At 58.7% G+C, this 18,180-nt stretch overlaps 1 long non-coding RNA gene across 2 annotated transcripts in view; it reads left to right on the top strand.

The window, feature by feature from the left end:
* Positions 1–9,486, top strand: part of LOC110259522 — a 33,792-nt gene extending 24,306 nt beyond the window's left edge. Inside the window, exon 3 of one of the 2 annotated variants that reach the window (XR_002341954.1) lies at positions 6,080–9,486. This is a non-coding gene — a long non-coding RNA (uncharacterized LOC110259522). Of the gene's footprint in view, positions 1–2,551; positions 2,815–6,079 lie in introns of those variants that run through there. The other variant, XR_002341955.1, reaches the window with a different exon arrangement.

Below are 18,180 nucleotides of genomic sequence, written 5' to 3'. Positions count from 1 at the left end.
CCCAGACCCTGGCCCCTTCTCAGTGGTGTGGCCACCTGATGACTGTCCCCATGCGTCCCCCTCCGCTCCACCCTCCACCTCTTTCTCTCGGCCCAGTGGTCCAGCTCAGCCCGGGCCCTGAGCCTGGCACTGGAGCAGGAAGAAGCTTGGAGCCGCTAGAGCTGTGTTTAGCGCAATCAGTAATGAGCGGCCTATGCTTAGGGGCTGAGGGCGGGAGGCGTGCGCCATGGACCCTGCGCTGGGGTGGGGGCGGGGGCTGGAGCCCCGGCACACTTGCCTCACGTGGCCCGGACCCCGTCTCTGGCCAGATGCCCCTCTCACCCCCCTCCCACTTCACGGTGGGTCCCATGCCCAGACCTCTGATGGTGGCCCCCGTTCGTTCAGCCCTCAGGTCCTTCCTTACTGAAGCCTGTCCTGGCTTCTTGTGCCCAGCCTGACCACCAAGCAGAAAGCGCCCGTTCCCTGCCATCACAGGGATCCCCACCTCTCCTGGCCTCCCAGCTCTGTGAGGAGCCAGGCCTCCAGTGCTTGCGGCAAGAAGTCCCCCAAAGGAGCCACCGCAAGTCAAGCCCCCACCTCCCCTGCTCCCCGCATGGCTTCTGTACTGTCCCCCTCCAGGGGCATTTGCTCTATTCTCCCCACCCACCCGGCAGGGGACCAGTGATGCTCTCCAAGGACCTTTCCCATCCCAGCCAGTCCCCTGTCCTCTTCTCCTCCAACTCCTGTGACAGGTCTTGGGGGATGGGGGGCAGCCACCCCCAACCCTGTCCCTGCAGGGGCGGCGGCCAGCAGTGGCCAAGGGAGGAAACGGTGTCCAGGCTCCTTGGACTGTCAGGTCCCATCCATCCGGGGCGGGAGCTGGAGAGGAGCAGTCCTGCCCGTGAGTAGGCACCTTTAAGGCCACGTGATGCCCTCACTAGGGTCCCGTGGGCCTGCTTGAGCCATCGGGTTCACCGCTGACCCCTCCCCCAGAATATTTTCTGGTGCTTTCACCAGCTCATCAAATCTAGCACTTACTCTACCCGCAGCCCCCCACCCAGCACTGTCCAGCACAGGGCCTGGCAAGAGGTATCAATTAAACACAGAAGGACAGGCCAGACCTCTGCTCCCTGCGTGCCAGGCAAGGGCTTTGCGAGCCCTGGCCACTCGTCAGTCCGCACAGCCGCCCCCGAGGTGAGGGCGCTGTCAACCCCCGTGTACGGCTGAGGCAACCGAGTCTCAGGGAAACTAGGTGATCTTCTGGCTCCCGCAGCCGGAGGGGCCGAGGGAGGAGTCTGAGCTATTTGGCCTTCGTGGCCATTGCTGAAGGGCTGCTCCGGGTGAGACTGCGCTACGTAGGGGTGTGAGGAGCGAAGTGGCCGTGGAGAGTGTCCGGAGCCAGAGAGGGTTCCAGAACGTGCTGCCAGGAGGGAGTGTGTGGGTGATCCGGGGTTGAGAAGTGGAGGGAGAGTGTGAGGGTACAGGGCTGAGCCGGCAGGGGGTGGGGGGGTGGCCAGAGGGTACCAGGCCAGGGTTGGAGAAGGAGGAGGAGGAGGAGGTGAGGGCAGAGAGGGCGGGAGAGTGTCAGGTGCCTGCGAGGTGGAGGGCGGAGGCGGCAGCCAGAGGGCTGAAAGGGCGGGGAGGGCGAGTCGGAGGCGGGGGTGTCAGGTGTGGGGGTGTCAGAGGCATGAAGTGGCCAAGAAGCGAGAAGGGTATGCAAAGGCGCCAGGGCTGTGAAGGTCCCCGAGGAGCCAGAGGACCTGCGTGGGGGGAGAGTGGAGGGGGGCGTGGGGGGCGGGCGGGGCGCGGGGCTCTGAGGGGCTTCCGCAGTTTGGCCTTTGTCCCCGTCCATGTCCCCAGCTGCCACAGCCCCACCAGACCTGGCCTCACGGCCAGGCTCATTTCAGGGATGGGTGGAAATTTCCGTTTCAGCAAAATCCATTTGTAAAGCCCTGGAGCTTTGAGCCTCATTCTGCTCTGCCCGCCGGCTCTGCCCGCCCAGCCAGCCCCACTCTCTACCCCAGCCCTCGCTCTGCTCTCCCCGCCCTGCAGGCAGAGCTTGGGCACAGGAATCGCTACCCCCAGACTCCACCCCAACCAACCCCATCACTAGAGCCTGCAGAGGAGCCCACCGCCGCTGAGCATCTTGATACCCCTGATACCCGGGGGGCTGGCGGGTGTGGGAGGCCGGCGGCCACGTGGCCCTCGGCGAGGGTCCCATCAGGACACAGCCCGTCCCCACTGCCCCCTTTCCCGGTGCTGAGGGTGGCTGTGACATCTCAGGATAGCAGAATGGGACAGGAGGCTCTTTTAGGAGAAGCCTCTTGAGAGCTTTTCACTTTATAAATGGAGAAAGAGAGGTCCAGGGGAAGAGGGTGCCTACCTGGCCAGGGCCACACAGCTGGCCGCTGTGCAGAGCCAGCACCACCTCCTTACCTAGAGGGTGAACGCTAGAGAGGTGGGCACACAGGTTCAAACCCAGGCTCTGTTGGAGAGATGTGCCTTCAACAAGCGATTCTATTTCTCTTCCGGTTGCTCCTCTACCGAATGGGGCTCGTGACTGCGCTCCCAGGCTGGCGTGAGGACGCTGAGTTGGCGGCCCTGGCCAGAGGCAGCAAGCGGGGTAGGTGACAAAAGCCGGTGGGCCCTGGTGTCCAAGGGGCAGGCGGGAGCAGACACTAGTTTTCAGTGCTGGCCCTTTCCTTGTTCCACGCCTTTGCGGGGACCACAGAAACTGCAGAGGGACCAGCAAGGCTGGTGTGGCCATGGACTGCGCTCTGGGTGGGCAGATGAACTCTGGGCTCCCGGGGAGGAAGTGAGGGGATGCTGGGGGGTTCTCACTCCAGCCTCTGAGCAGGACTTTCTTCCCCCGGCTCCATAAGGAGTGGCCACTCTGGACTAAGGGAGGGGGGATGGGTGTCCTGCGTCCAAGCCAAAGCCCTCCACTGGGACAAAGACCCAGGTTCCTGATCCGTCTTGCTCCCTTCCACATTCTCTTGTGTTGTGACAGACAGGGTACAACGCCACAGGCCTTGCCACAGCTGGAGGGAGCTTAGGACGACAGCTCTTAGCAGACAGTCCCCAGGAAGTACCCAGAGCCATCTGACCTAGCCTGCTCTCTGCCCCAAGACCCATGTCCTAGGCACACCCCGGGCACACGTCCCAGCACCCACTGGAGCCAAGTGCGGCTCTAGCGCATGCCCCACGCATCCTCCAGCTGCTGCCCTCCTCCTCCAGCCCCACAGGAATCCTAGGCCCCATCTGCTCCACTTCCCTGAATCTCCCCTGAACATCTGGACTGCTCCTGAAATCTGGCTTCTGGCTCCATCCAGAGGGAGCTGCTGGAGGAGAGGGGAGAGACTCTGGGGTCCCCTTAGTCCCGAGCTGAAGCCGAAGCCGGGGACGTCTGTGCCTGCTGCCCACTTCTGGCCTCTGCCACCAGCATGAACAGGCCTGATGAGACCCTGGTCCCTAGCCCCATCCCGGACCCTCAGGCCCCCCTCACCTGTAGGGTTGCAACTATCCTTTTTTCTCATACACACATAACAAACCCAACTCAGTCTCCCCAACATCCCAAGGGTCCCTCCATTTTCTTAAAGAAAATTCATAATCGGAATGCATTTAATTTCACTGGACTCCCCACTTCAAAAATCGTTAAGATGGCCATTTTTTATGTTCTGTGTACTTTACCAAAAAGAAAAGAAAAAAAAGCCCAACCCCAAATCGTAATCTCTCATGGGTTTAGCTTTGCACTCTACACTCAAAGCTTCCTGGAGCTTCCCAGCAAGAGCTGCACTCCATCCAGCACCCCTGGCACCACCGTCCTGGGCACGGGCGGCTCCTCCCCCTCCCCCTCGCCTTGATGGAGGTGGGGGCGGGGAGGCTTCCGGTTCGGAGTCAGAGAGCCTGGGAGGGCCAGGCTGGGAACGACCCTCACCTGTGTCCATGCTGGTCCCCCTCCGCCCCCTCGCCCCTGCCTGTCGAAGCCCTCCTACCTTCTACAGGGAGGCCCGGTCCTGCTTTGTTTGGGGAGAGGGCCTGTCCCTGGCGGCACATGCTCTCTGTGGTCCTGCAGCCCCCGAGTCTGGGCAGGATTCACTTTCCTTTGACTTTGAGACGTGGGTCCCTCCTGCCACTGTCTCCACTGACCCCGGTACGGAAGGAGCTGATGGTGAAGGAGGGCAGCGGGGGGCACAGCGACAGAGCGCGGACGCGGGGACACAGAGAAAGGGGTCGACCTAAGATGGCCTGAGGGAAGAAACGGTGGTTTGTGTTCCTTCCTGGAAAGGGAGTCTTGCCTCTGGGTTCTCGGCTGTGGGTCAAGACCTCCTTCCCCTCCGGTACGCGTGCCCGCGCTTGCCCGTCCCTGCGGCATCCTGGCCCCGCTGTCCCACCTCCCAGCCGCTTCTCTTACTTTCTGTTCCTGCCCCACCCGGACTTGGAGGTCCCGCGTGTTGGGGACCATCCCAGCCCTGGTCCTAAGGCCTCAGCTGTTGCTGCCTCCTCCGTGAAAGCTGAGAGGAGACCCCCTCCAGACTTCTTGTGTCCTGAACCCCTTAAGAGCATATCGGGGGTGCAGAAGATCTGCTCAGTTGCCCTAAGAGTGGCGCCCCCCCCATCCTCAGTGTCCTCACGATTGGAGGAGTGGCGGGACCCCTGCTGTGGGAGGGAGGGAGGGCGGGCCTGTACAGCCGACCCAGCCCAGGGCGTCCTCGGCACTGAGCCTGGGAGGAAGGAGCTGGGGAAACAGAAAAGTGTGGAAAGCGGCTTCCTGTGCAGTCATAGCTGTTATTATTTATTTATTCATGTATATTTTATTAAGGAGGAGATGTTGGCCTAATGAGCAGGGAGCCCTGCCGCCTCTAAGGGGTGGAGCTGGGGGTGACGGGGCACTATCCACGGCTGCAGGGCTCCCTCTCCAGCCGCTGGGACGCCCTGGGTGACTCTGAGCCCGCGGCACACTCGGCGGCCTTTCCTCCCCTCTGGCTCGCTCTCCCTGCACTGTGCACCTGCGCCTGGCGGGGCGGGGGGGGGTGCACACTCACACACTCACACCCCACCCCTCGCCCCTGGGTGGGACGTGGCTCTCTTCCGCCTCCCTCCCGGGTGCTGTGGACAGTAGAGCCGGGGCTGGAGCCTCAGAAGGCACCCCTCCTTCTTCTCCCAGAGCCCCCTGCCCGCAGCCCCCTGGCAAGACCATCCTCTCCCAGGCTCCTTCTCTGACCACAGAGCCTGCTCCCAGGCCCTGCCACCCCACTTTTACCCCCAGTCAAGGGCCACCCTGGCCTGCATCAAGGACAAGATTTACCTTCAGCTTCAGCTTTCAGTCAGCAGTAGGCTTCGGACCCAGGTCTTAAACCCAGCTCCTAACGGGGGGCCAGCCTCAGCCCTGGACTGAGGCCTCAGGCCTGCGAGTGAAGACGGCTGCAGCGAGTCCCAGGCGCGAGGCTCTCTCTGGGAAACGGGGCCCAGACCCAGATCAAGAACCTGCTCCTATGGCAGCCCTGGCCTCCGTCACAAACGGCCTCAGACTCACCCTCTAGGCACAAGCCCAACTCCAGGGTTTAGGGCAGTGAGGGAGGTGGAACTCGCAGAGCCAATGCCAGGGACCGCGGCTTGGCTTGAGGACTGTGGCTCGGGGGAGGGCAGGGCAACTGGTCGTTCCCTGTGGATCAGAGCACTGCACACTCACCCCCCTGGCAAAGGGGTAAGGACCTCACTGAGAACACACCCTGGGAGTTTATGGAGGGGAGGGGCCCCCCGAGAGACGGAGACCTACACAGGTCCAAGTCCATAATCTCCGTCAGGCTCCCCCAGGGGTCCCCAAAAGCCAGACCGGGGAAGTGATTTGCACAGCAAAGCTCGGCCCTGCCCCGCTGTGTGCCAGGATCTAGGGACAGCGAGCACATCCCCAGTGAGCCAGGCGTGTCTACAGGTGGGCAGGGCGGACCAGCCTCAGCTCCTCAGCAGCACCCACTGCTGAGCATGTGCTGACGCCGAGCCCTGGCTTCCACGGCGTCCGCTGACTGCGTCATTACAGCCCCACACAGTACACACTGCGATCGCTCTCATTTTATTAAATAACATTTCATTAGTACAGGAGCAGTACCTGTGCCTTGCAGAACATTTAAAAACACAGAAAGCAAAAAGAAGAAAAACATCACACTCCTTCCTAGTCGCACCTTAATGCACGTGTCTCCAGATCTTTCCCTACATGCGTCTTCTTACCAGATGTGACCACGTTGTGTATACATCCTGCTTCATGATCAATTTCTTCCCGTCAACAATCTCCGCCTTTGCATTCATTTCGGTACAATTTCATCCCTTTTAATATCCAGACCAGATACAAATGTGCCCAAGTGCCCCTCCCCCTAGGTCCCCGATGGTTGGCTTGTCAGAATCCGGTACTGGGCCACACTCGGCGTCTGATCATGATGTACATTAAATTGCATTAACCTGCTTAAGCGGCTGCATTCCCCCATTTTGGGGGTCCCCTGACCCATGAAACATCCCAGTCAGTTTTCCTACACGCTGTCCCCCGTTTCACATGTGTGCTTGTTTCCTGTGCGGCTGCTCCCAGTGTTTCCCGTGAACAAGAAGCTAGATCTAAAGGCCGGAATGATTCAAGTTCAGTGTCTTTGGCCACCACACACGCGAGGTGATGTGCACTTCGCCTCGTGCCCCACTGGAAGACACAGCGTTAGGAGCGCTCCGAGGAACAGCACCCAACTTCCCTCTGCAGCCTGCTTCTCGAACATAGTGTTTTGGGTGACTCAGTGTCCCCATGAACCATTCCCCTCATGCTTCCTAATCCAAGCCCCAGCGCCTGTCTGATTACTCCCACTTTTAAAGATGGGACTTGGAGCGGGGAAGAGCGCCAGGCACGCGCACGCCCTCGGCTGACGAGGGCCCTGACGAGAAATCTGGCCTTCGTCCTCTTCCCGCCAAACTGAGCTGCGTGCACAGCAGGAGCAGGGTCCACCTCACAGTGTCTGGAAACCGGCAGGCCAGGGGTCACCCCTCTTTCTAGATGAGACCAACCAGAGGTAGAGGAGGCTCTCGGGGAGGCCCAGCCCGGGTCTGAGAGCTGCTGCCCCTGCAGATGGTGCTGGCAGAAGAGGCAGCCCGTGCGACCGGCTTCACCGGCGTGAGCATCTTTGATCCTCTCAACAACCACAAGTTATCTGCACTACATTTTACAGATGAGGAACAGGAGGCTCAGAAAGGCCCCATGCCTGCCTAAGGCCACACAGCTAATGATCCAGAGAGCCACGACGAGTTCTTCTGACTCCAAAACCCGGGCACTTTACCAGACCCTGCCCTGGCCTCTCACACCAGGCTCCCGCCCAGGTCTGAGCCTGAAGAGGAAAATTAGAGGCGGGGGGGCTTTGGGCCTCTTCCTTGCCTGAGCTGGTCCTGCCCCCCCCGCCCAGGCCCCTGTGGCTGTAGGTGGAAATCAGCTGGGTCTCCTCTGCGGCCTCGCCCACTGGGTAGCCCCTGCACCCGTGAAAGTGCCAGGATGCAGCTGGGTTCCTGCAGCCTCTGCACCCAGTTATGCCTCCTGAGCTCCGCTCTAGGGCCGTGGGCCCCGGTCAGAGCCCTGCACCTTTGCACGACAACCCGGATGTCATGAGACACTTCCTGTTTCTCACATTGATGGAGTCAGACCCCACAGTCATCTTTTGAGGGGGGCAGGATCGGCGGCTGCGCTGTTCCGGCGTTGAGGTGCGTCGAGGATGAGTCCAACCCCAGAGCCGCCTCGCTCGCTCCCTCTTCCCCAGTTGCGCGTTTTCAAGGCCTGGGCCCCTGCGCCAGTTCAGGACCAGCCAGGAGGTGGAACTTCACTGCCATTTGGACCGCAAAGCTCGTCCCTGGGAGGGGCCTGTGGCCTGAGCCGGTCAAAGCCTGGAGCAGGGGCTGTGTGGTCAGCCTCGCGTTCTCCAGCCCTGTCAGGGAGCAAGCCTCTGAAATGTCACCAGCACTGAGGGCATCCTGGGAAATGTCAACAAATGCTGCTTTGGGTCCCTTGGCAGAGGGCGGAGTCCGCCTCTCTGCTGAGCCGGTTCCGACAGCAGCAGGAGCAGCCACGAGGCACACTTAGGGCTGGGCCAGCCCCAGGCTTTAGGCTTTAGAGCTGGGGGAACGGAGGCCCAGGCTCGCAGAGCCAGCTGCTGAGTTTTTCTTTGGAAACATCAAGGATTAGTGATAAATCTCCAGCCGCCTCCCCGCTCCCTCTTATTTCCGATCTTTGTCAGGCCCTGGAAACTGCACCCCCTGAAGTCCAGACACCATGATTTCCAGCAGCCCGAGGAGCGGGTCAGGGCCGCGGGCCGCCCCAACCCCCTGAACTGCCAGCGCGACCAGGCTCTTCCTGCCGCCCCCGGAAGAGAGACTCGAAGGTCCTGCTGAATGGTGGCGGGGTGTGGGCTGAGGCGGCGACACAGTAGCCTCCGAGGACTCTGGGACGTCACCATGCTTCCCGGTCCCCGTGCAGCTAGTGCTGGGTGGCTCACCTTCTCTCTGCGGAAGCCCCATCACCCCGCCGCGACCCCCAACCAGGGAAGGCTGCTTCTTGCCCCAACCCAGGCAGTCCTAGGAGGCTCTGTCCATCCGTTTTCACCTCTACTGGCTACAAGGGACCCTGCGCCGCTGTCTCAGGGAATCATGCTGGGGCCCCAGGACGTCTGGACTCTGTTTTCAGTGGCAGAGCCCGCATCCCCCCACCAGCCCTCTCCCAGCCACGGGGCACAGTAAGCCTCAGTCCCCTCTGCATCTGTCTATTTGCCCTGAGAACTGGAAGCCCAGGGGACAGGGCCTGGCCGTGTCCTGGGGCGGGGCGGGGGCGCCGTGCACAGCAAATAGTCCCCGAGGAAATAAATACTGAGCTCCCAGATCAGTCCACACTTCCGCCTCGAAACACTTGACCTTGCTCTTCCTCCCAGACTGTACGCTCCCTGCAGGCAGGGACTGTGTCTTTCTGACCCATTTCTGTATCTTTAGCGATAACTCAGTAGCTGGCCCACAGCGGGCACTTAATAAATCTTCATGAAAGGGAATGTGTAAGTGGGTGGATGGCTGGATGCATAAGTGAGTCAATGATCTACGCAGGTGACGTGTATCCTGTCACTAGGATGGGGAGCCGAGACGCAGAATGGAGGGACTCGTGGAAAAGCCTTCCCAGGTGTTAAGTGGTAGAGTCAGGATTTGCATGCAGGAAAATCTGGCCCGGGAGGCTTGGAGCTGCTGACCAGGGGTGGTGATAGGAGTGGGGCGAGCCGAATGGAGAAGCCTCAGGGCAGTGACCCAGGCAGCCGAGCCTCTGCCCAGGAGGAAGGACTTTGCTGGAATGATCCTGCCTCCAGGTGGAGAAGCAGGGAAGCCTAATTGGCTTTTCAGCTCTTGGAGCTTGGTCCATAAATCACGGCTCCATTTAAGACACAGGCGCGTCCTCTCTGGAGACCCCGATGTGACTTGATACCCATTCCCAGTGACATGGAGGGGCTTGCAGCCGTCACGCGCAGGGGCCTGTGCCACCCTTACCCAGAATAGAAGGCGCCGCTCAGTAGGGCCTGCCAGTCCACTGTGGCATGTGGGCTCTGTGGGCCCGGGGGAGGAGCGAGCAGGGAGGGGACCCAGGAAAGGCAGCGAGCCCTGAGAGCGGGGGCGGGGGGGGGGGGTGGCCACGGCGCAAATAGCCTTCCTTTGCTGCAGTCAATCCCTTCACTGCTTATCGAGTGCCTGCCTTGTGCCAGACACTGTGCTGGGCACCAGGGTCCCCTGGATGGCTCAGATGCCAGAGAGAGGGAGCGGCAGCTACAGAGACAGTAATCACAGCACGGGGACTAAGTGCTCTAGGGGTGCACAAAGTGCTCTGGGAGCTCAGAGCACAGGCCAGTGACTCTTCCCCTGGTGGAGAAGGATGTGGGAGGCTTCGTCCAGGAGGAGGTGTTTCAGCCAGGCTTGGCGGCTCGGAGGTGGGCAGAGGGAGGGCATCTCGGGCAGAGGGGGCATGTGCATAGGCAGGGGTATGAAGGGGACGAGGACAACTTCTGTGTGGCCAGAGCAGAGGGGAGGCAGGAGGAGAAGCCGGACAAGGAGCCTCGTGCCAGAATTTTCAAGGCGGTGAATGGTCCTACTAGAGAGGTTGGACTTGATCCAGTCGTGGGCAAAGGGGAGCCATTGAAGAATTTTAAGCAGGGGTGTGACAGGACCAGATTTGTGTTTTAGAAAGCCTTCCTGGGGGGAGGCAGAACGCACCAGGACTGTGGCTGAGGGCCAGAGAGGAAGGAATGGATTCTGGGTACATTTCGGGAGGAAAATGCATGGGACTTTCCTCCTTAAGTAATTATTTTGGACCTTCTTGCCTTTCTGCCCAGGCTCCCGGTTCCCCTGGGGAGAGGGGCTGCTCCCTCTTTTCTCTGTCTGACGCGGGCTTCTGCATTCGCAGAGCTGAATTACAAGGTCTGATTAACTGACAAGAACAGAGCAGCAGCACTGGCTCCCAGTGGTCGGGGAGTCCGGTTCTGAGGATGAACCGGTGACTTCTCTCCAGCTCAGACCACAAGCCCCAGAGCAGGGCAGAGCTCAGCCCCAAGCCCGTGGGGAAGGCCCCCCTCCCCTCCTGCCCTTTCCTTCTTTCCCTCTCCTCCCTCCCCCTCCTCCCCGGAGCCCAAGCTTTCTTGCTGGGAGGCTCTCAGAGCCAGCAGAGCTGTGGATGAAATGGTTCGATGGCTCCAGCCCAGCTGCTACCATGGCAACCAGGCTGCCTGCCAGACCCTCAGTCAGGAGCAGACCCAGCTTTCCTGCTCCAGAACTACAATTCCCAGAATGCAAAGCCTCCAGGGCTCTGAGAGAAATCCAGCTCCTAGGTGGGTGTCCAGCAAAGACTTCCAGCTTGGAAGAGGACACCTGTGGGCACCCCCAGGGGGACAGGGGACAGAATGGGAACCTGGGGGTGGGGCGGAGTGCAAGGAATACGTCTCAGGGAGGCCTATGAGCCCCTTCTGATGGTGGCCCAGGGGCCATCCCAGAAGGTCATTGGTTACAAGAAGGTGCAAAGGCTCAGGATCAGAGCTGGTCCTGGTTGTGCCACCAACCAGTGGTATGGCTTGAAAACTTTCTCTCAAGAACTGTCCGCTCTGCTCACTCTCCACCAGCCCCTTCCTGCCTGAGCCCAGATGGCTTATTGGTCTCTTGGCCACCACTGGAGCCCCTCCCTTTGTTCTTCAACCGAGGCCTGAGTGACCTTTTCAAAATGCAATTCTGATTATATCACTGCTGCCTGAGCCCGCCCCCCTGCTGTTTAAACTCTTCGGTATTTAAACCCGTTACTCTTAGATGAAGAAATAAATTCCTTACCTCACCTGACAAGGCGCTGCCTGGTCTGGCTTCTGCCTGCTTTCCAGCCTCCTCACTCACCCCACATGCTCTAGGCCCCCTGGACTTTGGCCGTGTGTAGAGGCCATGCGCCTTCCCGCCGCAGGCCTTTGCACCCGCTGTTCGGTCTCATCAGAACACGGCTGCTCTGGGCAATCTCATCTCAGAGAAATGTCATCTTCGTAGGAAACGTCCCTGACCTACTGACCTTGACCAAATCCCCCATATGTGCTCTTGTTGGCATGATGAGCCTCTATAAACACTTGTCAGAGTTGCAATTTTATGGTAATTTGCATGATTTTTCTTGTCTTTTTAGGGCCATACCCGTAGCATATAGACGTTCCCAGGCTAGGGGTCGAATCAGAGCTGTAGCTGCCAGCCTACACCACAGCCACAGCCACACCGGGTCCCTAACCCACTGAGCAAGGTCAGGGGGTGGACCACTGAGCCATGGCGGGCACTCCTGAGTGATTACTTGACACCTATCCCTCTCACGGGGGATCGCAGCCTCTGTGAGAGGAGGCAGAGTGCCTCTTTGCCTGCCTCTGCATCCTTGGGGCCCAGCACCTCGTGCGGTGCTCAGTGACCTGACCAAGCCACAGTCTCCCTGCCGGAGTGCCCACCATGTGCCAGGCACATGGATGGGACGCCAGAGACCCAGCCGTGGACAAGGAGCCCGGGTGTGGTCCCTCCTGCCACGGAGCTCAGTCTAACGAGGACGATAGACCCTGGGGAAGACAGACCGGCGTGCTGAGTGTGGCCAACAGGAAGGAATGCAGAGGCGTGCAGGGCAGAGCTGGGGGTCTGGAAAGACCCCCAGAGAAGAGAAGTCGGACTGCCCAGATAAAGAGGGCGGATGACTGTGAAAGGGCACTGCGGGCAGAAGGGCACCGTGAGGCAGGGAGCCGCCGGGCGGAAGAGGGGGTACGGGGTCTGAGGCCTGAGGAAAGGCAGAGGTGCTGGAGCGTTGAGTAACTGGAAGGTGGTTTTAGTTTTACGTATGGGCTTCGATTTCACTGGGCACAAGTGGCATCGCTTGAGCTCTCTTTTCAAACCAGCTGGCTCTGGTCTTCCACGCTCCTCCGCCCTGTTTCAGGCGCAGACGGAGGTCCAGCATGAGCACGCCCAGGCTCTTCCACTGCTCAGGCACCCTGTCCTTCACCTCTGAGCACCCACTGCTGTATTTCAGCAGGTCCTGCCTGTGTGTGTTGTGATGAGGCTCTGGCATTTGGAGGGTGTGTGTGGCAGGGCTGGGGTGGGGGGACACAGGCTGCAGGAGCAGCCAGTCAGTCCTGGAGCATGCATTGCTGACAAGTCTCAGGAGGAGGGTGCCTGAAGAGACAGGGAGGCTGGCCTGGGGCTTGGGGGTGGGTGCACAGCTTGCCTGAGAAATGAGGCGTGACTCACCAGCTGCAGAGCCTTCCATGGGTGGGGAGCAGAGCCCCCTGGGCACAGGACAGGGAGGGCTCCTTCTCCTCCTCACATCTGTTGCTGTCCTCCTCTTCCTTTAGGGTCCCAGGTCAGGTGAAGGAACTGTCCCCAGCTGGCTGGGCCCTTCTTTTCCTTCCTTGGCATTTGAGCTCACAAGTAGCTCCCAGTGTGTGTGTACAATGAGGTGGCACCTGACTGGAGTGTTAGCTTCTGCATTCCACAGTAGGTATTCCAATCACTACCCTTCTAACACACACACACACACAACCTGGGTGTGCATATGCACGCACCTGCTCTAAGAAGCCCAGATCCCCAGTTCTGATGAGATCTCCCTGTAGCAAGAGCCCCCAGCTCACCCCTTCCCCAGAAGAGTGTTTCTCGACAATGTGACCTTCAGACCCAGGGCATCAGATAGAGTGCCTGTGAAAATGCAGGTTGCCTGGGTACTTCGATGCGGTGGTTCGCAAACCACATTTTGAAAAGCTTTGTCCTAGAGGATACCTAATTCTGTCCAAATAACTACTGAAGCCTTCCTTTCCCCAGAAATGTCTCTCCAATTGTAGCCAATGTTGATCTCCTTGGCGATCAGACCCTGGACCCAGGGCCCTCCCCTCCCCATCAGACCTCTGCCAGAAAGGCAAGCCAGCCCTGCCCCTTTAGACCTACCATGTCAGGCAATCAATAAAAATTCACCAATGTCCTATTAGGTCCCAGGTGCTAAAGTCCCAGCGAGAGCGTGGTGGCCATGACCCTGGCCCTCAGGGGTCTTCTAATTTAGGAGTGAGGACAAATATTATAGAAGCAAATCAATAAATAAGCAAACTAACAGCGGCAAGTGCTATGAAGATGATAAAACAGAGTTTTCTGAAAAAATACCCCCCACCCCGGAGCAACCTGTTTAATTCTGGGTTCAGGGATGGTGCTACCTTGGAGCTTATGGAGGATAAGATTCTGGGAATGAAAGAAAAAAAAACCCTTCCTCTCCCTGTGCTCCTGTTTCTGCCTCTCTTCTTTCTTTCTTTCTTTCCTGTACCTTGGCTTGGCTCTCTGTTATTCTGGTTAAACTCCCTCTTTGTCTTACTGCTTCTCTCCTCCTCTGCTTCCCTCCCTCCCTCTCCCATGGCCTCCCTCTTCTTCACACCCCCTCCCTCTCTTCTGCTGCCTCTAGATAAACAGAAGAAACCGTATTCTCTGCCTCTCAGGCTGGCCAGCTATAATTGAGCTGTGGGCTTGCTCAGCAGCTGGACTTGAGAGCAGGGCTGGAGGAGAGGAGCGGGGAGGTCAGAGGGGAGCTGGGGGGGGTGAGGACCCTCCGAGGGGCTGGAGGGGGCTGCCGAGCCAGGCAATCTAGTTGGGCGTGAGGCATAAAGACCGCTGACTCCTGTGCACTGGCCTGGCCCAGGAAGTCACGTCCATTTGAAGAGGGCGAATCCTCCACTGCGAAGCCCCCTCTCCACCACACACACGACGATCAACTGTCTTCAGCTTCCAGGATGATCTTACAACAGCTTGTCAGTGACAAAACAGCCTCAAATCCTCCCATTTATCAAACGGCCAATCCTGTTAGCAGCTTAAAAGAGACATAATTACCTGCGGCCTTTTGTGTGATTCTTTATACCAACGCCGCTTCCTCCTTCCTGGCAGAGTTCCAGAACGTGAGCTCAGAATTCGTTCTGGTGACGGGGGAGATCATGAGAGATGGTAACGCTGCAGACCAGAAGGGGTGGCGAGGGGTCCTGCACTGCAGACCCGTCTACCCCCCGCCCCGGTGCAGGGGTCAGCACCATGGACAGGGACACGCTTGCGCCAGGGCCTGACCGCGTGGATGCTGGGGTGAGGCGGCTGGTGACGTGGGCAGAACTGTCCACCCTCGGCCAGAGCCAGCAGTCCCTGCTCTTGACTCGAGAATGGCTGACACACTTGGCGTTTCCGTGACTTCAGAATCTGCCAGGCCGCCGCCATGGAGAATCACACTGCTGGCTAGTAAAAGCTAACGGGTACCGAACGCTTGCGAGGGGCCAAGCTCTGGTCTAAGGTCTCCGGAGATATAATCTTAATTAATCTGAACCTCATGAAAATCTCTTCTATGATCCCATTTTATAGATGAAAACATGAGTGAGGCTCAGTCCTGTGTCTGAGGTCACCCAGAACTGATTTAGACTTAGGGTCTCTGAGCAGGGCCACCTCCTCGGCAGCTCTGGCCATGATGAGAAATCAGTTCTGCAGCCCTGAGTTGGTCTCGTTCCCTCTCTGCGCTTCTTGCTATATTCCTCAGGGAGCCCAAGAAAGGCAGCTCTCCGCTGTGACAGCTGCAGGGGGAAGGACAGGAGAATCACGTGACAGGACCTCTTGCTCCGTGAGAAATAAGAGGCCCTGGGAACTGGTGTCTCTTCAGCCAGGTCCGCTCTACACACATACCTTCATCGCCCCAGCCCCCCTTCTCTCTGCTGACCCAGGTCCCTCAGCTCCAGCCATTCCAAGAGGCCTCCTCACCCTCTCCCCCGACGTCCCATTGTCAGTGTTCCCCACACCCTTCTCCATTTTCCATGGGATCCTCTCCTGGGAGGGAGCCGTCAGAGTCCATTTGGAAGCCAGATAAAGAGGTAGACAGTGAGACAGACAGCAAGAGACAGACGAAAGACAGACTGAAAATGAATTTTGAAGCTCTGTTGAGTGAATGATTGTGGTCAAATCCTGTTGAGAGACAAGCCCGGGATTAGCTATCTGGAAGGATCTCACAGAATTTCCAGAACTCAGCTTTAACTCTGCTGGCTCCCCCTGCCCACCGGCCTTCCGTTGTCACCCCTTTCCATCCCTGGGCCGCCTCCCAGACTAGCATCCTTGCTCCCACCCCACCCCGCCCCAGGGCATTCATCACCCGGGTTGGTGATTTATCAAAGTCTCCGACACTTGCTGCTTGGCAAAAATCAATCTGTGAAGAATGGGACCAACCCAGGGCCCCCCGTTCTCCAGAGCCCCCACCATCACTCTGCCCCAAGAAAGCCAACAGCTCCAACATCAGCACTCCCCACCCCCTGACCTCACCCTCACCCCAGCTTTGGGCGAGTCTCTGCTTCCCTTCCTGCTCTTAGAGAGAAGGGAGAGAGGGTGGGACGAGAGAGAGAGGGAGAGAGAGAGGGAGAGAGAGAGAAAGAGGTGAATTAATGCCTTCTCTTAGACGGTTATTTTGTTGTTTTTAAGTGAGAAAGTCCCAGCTCTATTAAATGCAATCAATACTTGGCCCAAGAGAAGCTTCCCTTCTCTAAGACATTTGAAATCTGGTCAAATCATTTTGCCCCAATACAGAGTAATTTATCAATTTCAAAACGCTTCTAATCAGGATGGGCTGTGGAGTCCTGGTTCCTGCCATCTTCTGCGGCAAGACACACACACACACACACACACACACACACACACACACACGTGCGTGCACGCACACATGCACACGCACAGACTCCTCTATTCTCTCCACCAAAACTCCCTCCCTCCTTCCACCCCCAAGGGCTGCAGACTGTCTTCCTCTCAGCGGCCCTCAGGCTGGGCGCCCTCCTCGGGGTCCCCAGCCCGGCGTGTGTGCTCCCGGCACAGAGAGGCTACAGGGCCCCTGTGGGTCTGCAGCACTCAGTCCTGGGGAGGTGAAGGCGGTGCGGGCCCAGCTGCTATGCTCTGCCGAGTGTGCCCCTCTTCACCTGCTGAAAGTGGGGTGATTCTTGTTCACAGACAGAGCCCAGGACTGGAGTCAGGGCGCTGGAAGGGGCTCAGAGCCACCAAAGTCCTCCCCTAGGACCTTGGCCCTGGTCTCCAAGGGGCAAGCAGGATCAGTTGGCTGGAAAGGGGTTTGCTGGCTGAACCCAAGGATGATGTCACAATACTCTCCTGCCTCCGAAGCTGCTGCTTTTGCCCTCGAGGACCGCCTGCGTCTAAAGGGAGATTGTGACAGCAGTGAAATCACCTTGCAACTCACCCGCCCGCTCCCAGGAAGAGTCCTGGAGCCTTCACCACTCCATTAGATTGGATTCTCCGTGACCCTTTTGTGGCCACCGGCTGCAGTGGCCAGATGGGCCACTGACTGCAAGGAGGGGCCACGCACTGAAAGGCTGATTCACACGCTCCCCCGAAGTGGACTCTGCATCCTCTCCCTCGGAGAGTGGCTGAGGAAAGTGAGTCAGCAAGCCTGAGGCCAGCCCCACCAGGGAACTCAGGAACACGGGAGGAGCACAAGCTTTCTGAAACCTCCCGCCCCAGGACAGTCTATCCAGGGGCCCTGCCTGGGCCTCCAAGGCCCCTCCAAGGAGCCTAACCTAAATCCTCCAAGAGCCCCGTGAAAGCCTAGTGTCCACCGCAAATCTGTGCCGTCCGTGCGCGTGCGGATCCCTGTGCAGCTCTGCGCCAGCTTTGTGCCTTCTCTCCCCAAATCCATCACAGTTCCTCTAGGGCGAGGGCCAAGGACTCTGCCTGTCTCACAGCCCCTAGTTCCTCCCCCGGGGCTCTGCACAAGGACTGTGAAGCTAGAGCGAGCCCCATGCCGTACAGTTTACGAGGAATTTTACTATTAACTGTCAATTCTGCAGTAATGCTGAGAGGCAGGTATGACCCTGCTTTTTCCTGGGAGAAACCAAGGTTCTGAAAGGTGAAGTCACGTGTTCCAAATTGCACAGAACGTAAGCGCTAAACCTGGGTTGCCAAGCCAAGTTCCCTGAATCCAAATCCTAAAATCTTTCCACATTATTCACTCATTCATTTATCATGTAAATACTGAGCCACCTCCTTATGCCAGAAGTTAAGCTTCCTTCATGGCAATCTCAGTGTAGGTGACATTATCCCCCTCTATGGAGACTGGGACATGGAGAGTCCATGGTGAAACACTCGGCCCAGGTAGCACGGTGTAACGAAGCCACGCAAGGAGACTAAACCCGTGTCTTCTGCTCTTGGATCCGGAGTCTTTCCCACTGCACCACACAGAAGCTCCATGGCCACGCAGCACATCAAAGAGATGGATGCGAAGGGGCCCTGCCTCTCTCCTTGATAGTGTGGACAGCGTCAGGGAGCTGCTCCAGTCCTTGTCCTTGCTCCCACCACGTCCATTTGCACAGGGGGTTCTGCATGTCACTTCCCTGGGAATTCGAGAAGGGACTAGGGGTGTGGCACCAAGGGCCGCCCTAGCTAGAGGCAGTCCCTGGCGGCGGCGCTAAGTAGAGAGGCAAGTCCATCCAGGGCTGAACAAATGCTGCCGGGAGACAGGGGGACCCAGAATCACCGAGCAGGTGATTGGCAGAGCAGCTGACTTCTGCGAACTGCAGTGCCCATCACTTTCTCGGATTCCCCACCCCTCTAGAGCTGAGGAGCCCCAGCCTCCTCCAGGAGGGGACATACCCCCCCCAAAAGTGACTGCAG

The sequence above is a fragment of the Sus scrofa genome, chromosome 2, assembly GCF_000003025.6.
Source record: "Sus scrofa isolate TJ Tabasco breed Duroc chromosome 2, Sscrofa11.1, whole genome shotgun sequence".
In the NCBI taxonomy this organism is placed as follows: Eukaryota; Metazoa; Chordata; class Mammalia; order Artiodactyla; family Suidae; genus Sus; species Sus scrofa.
Note: the sequence above shows the minus strand (reverse complement) of the source record. Positions and strands in the feature narration are given on the sequence as shown.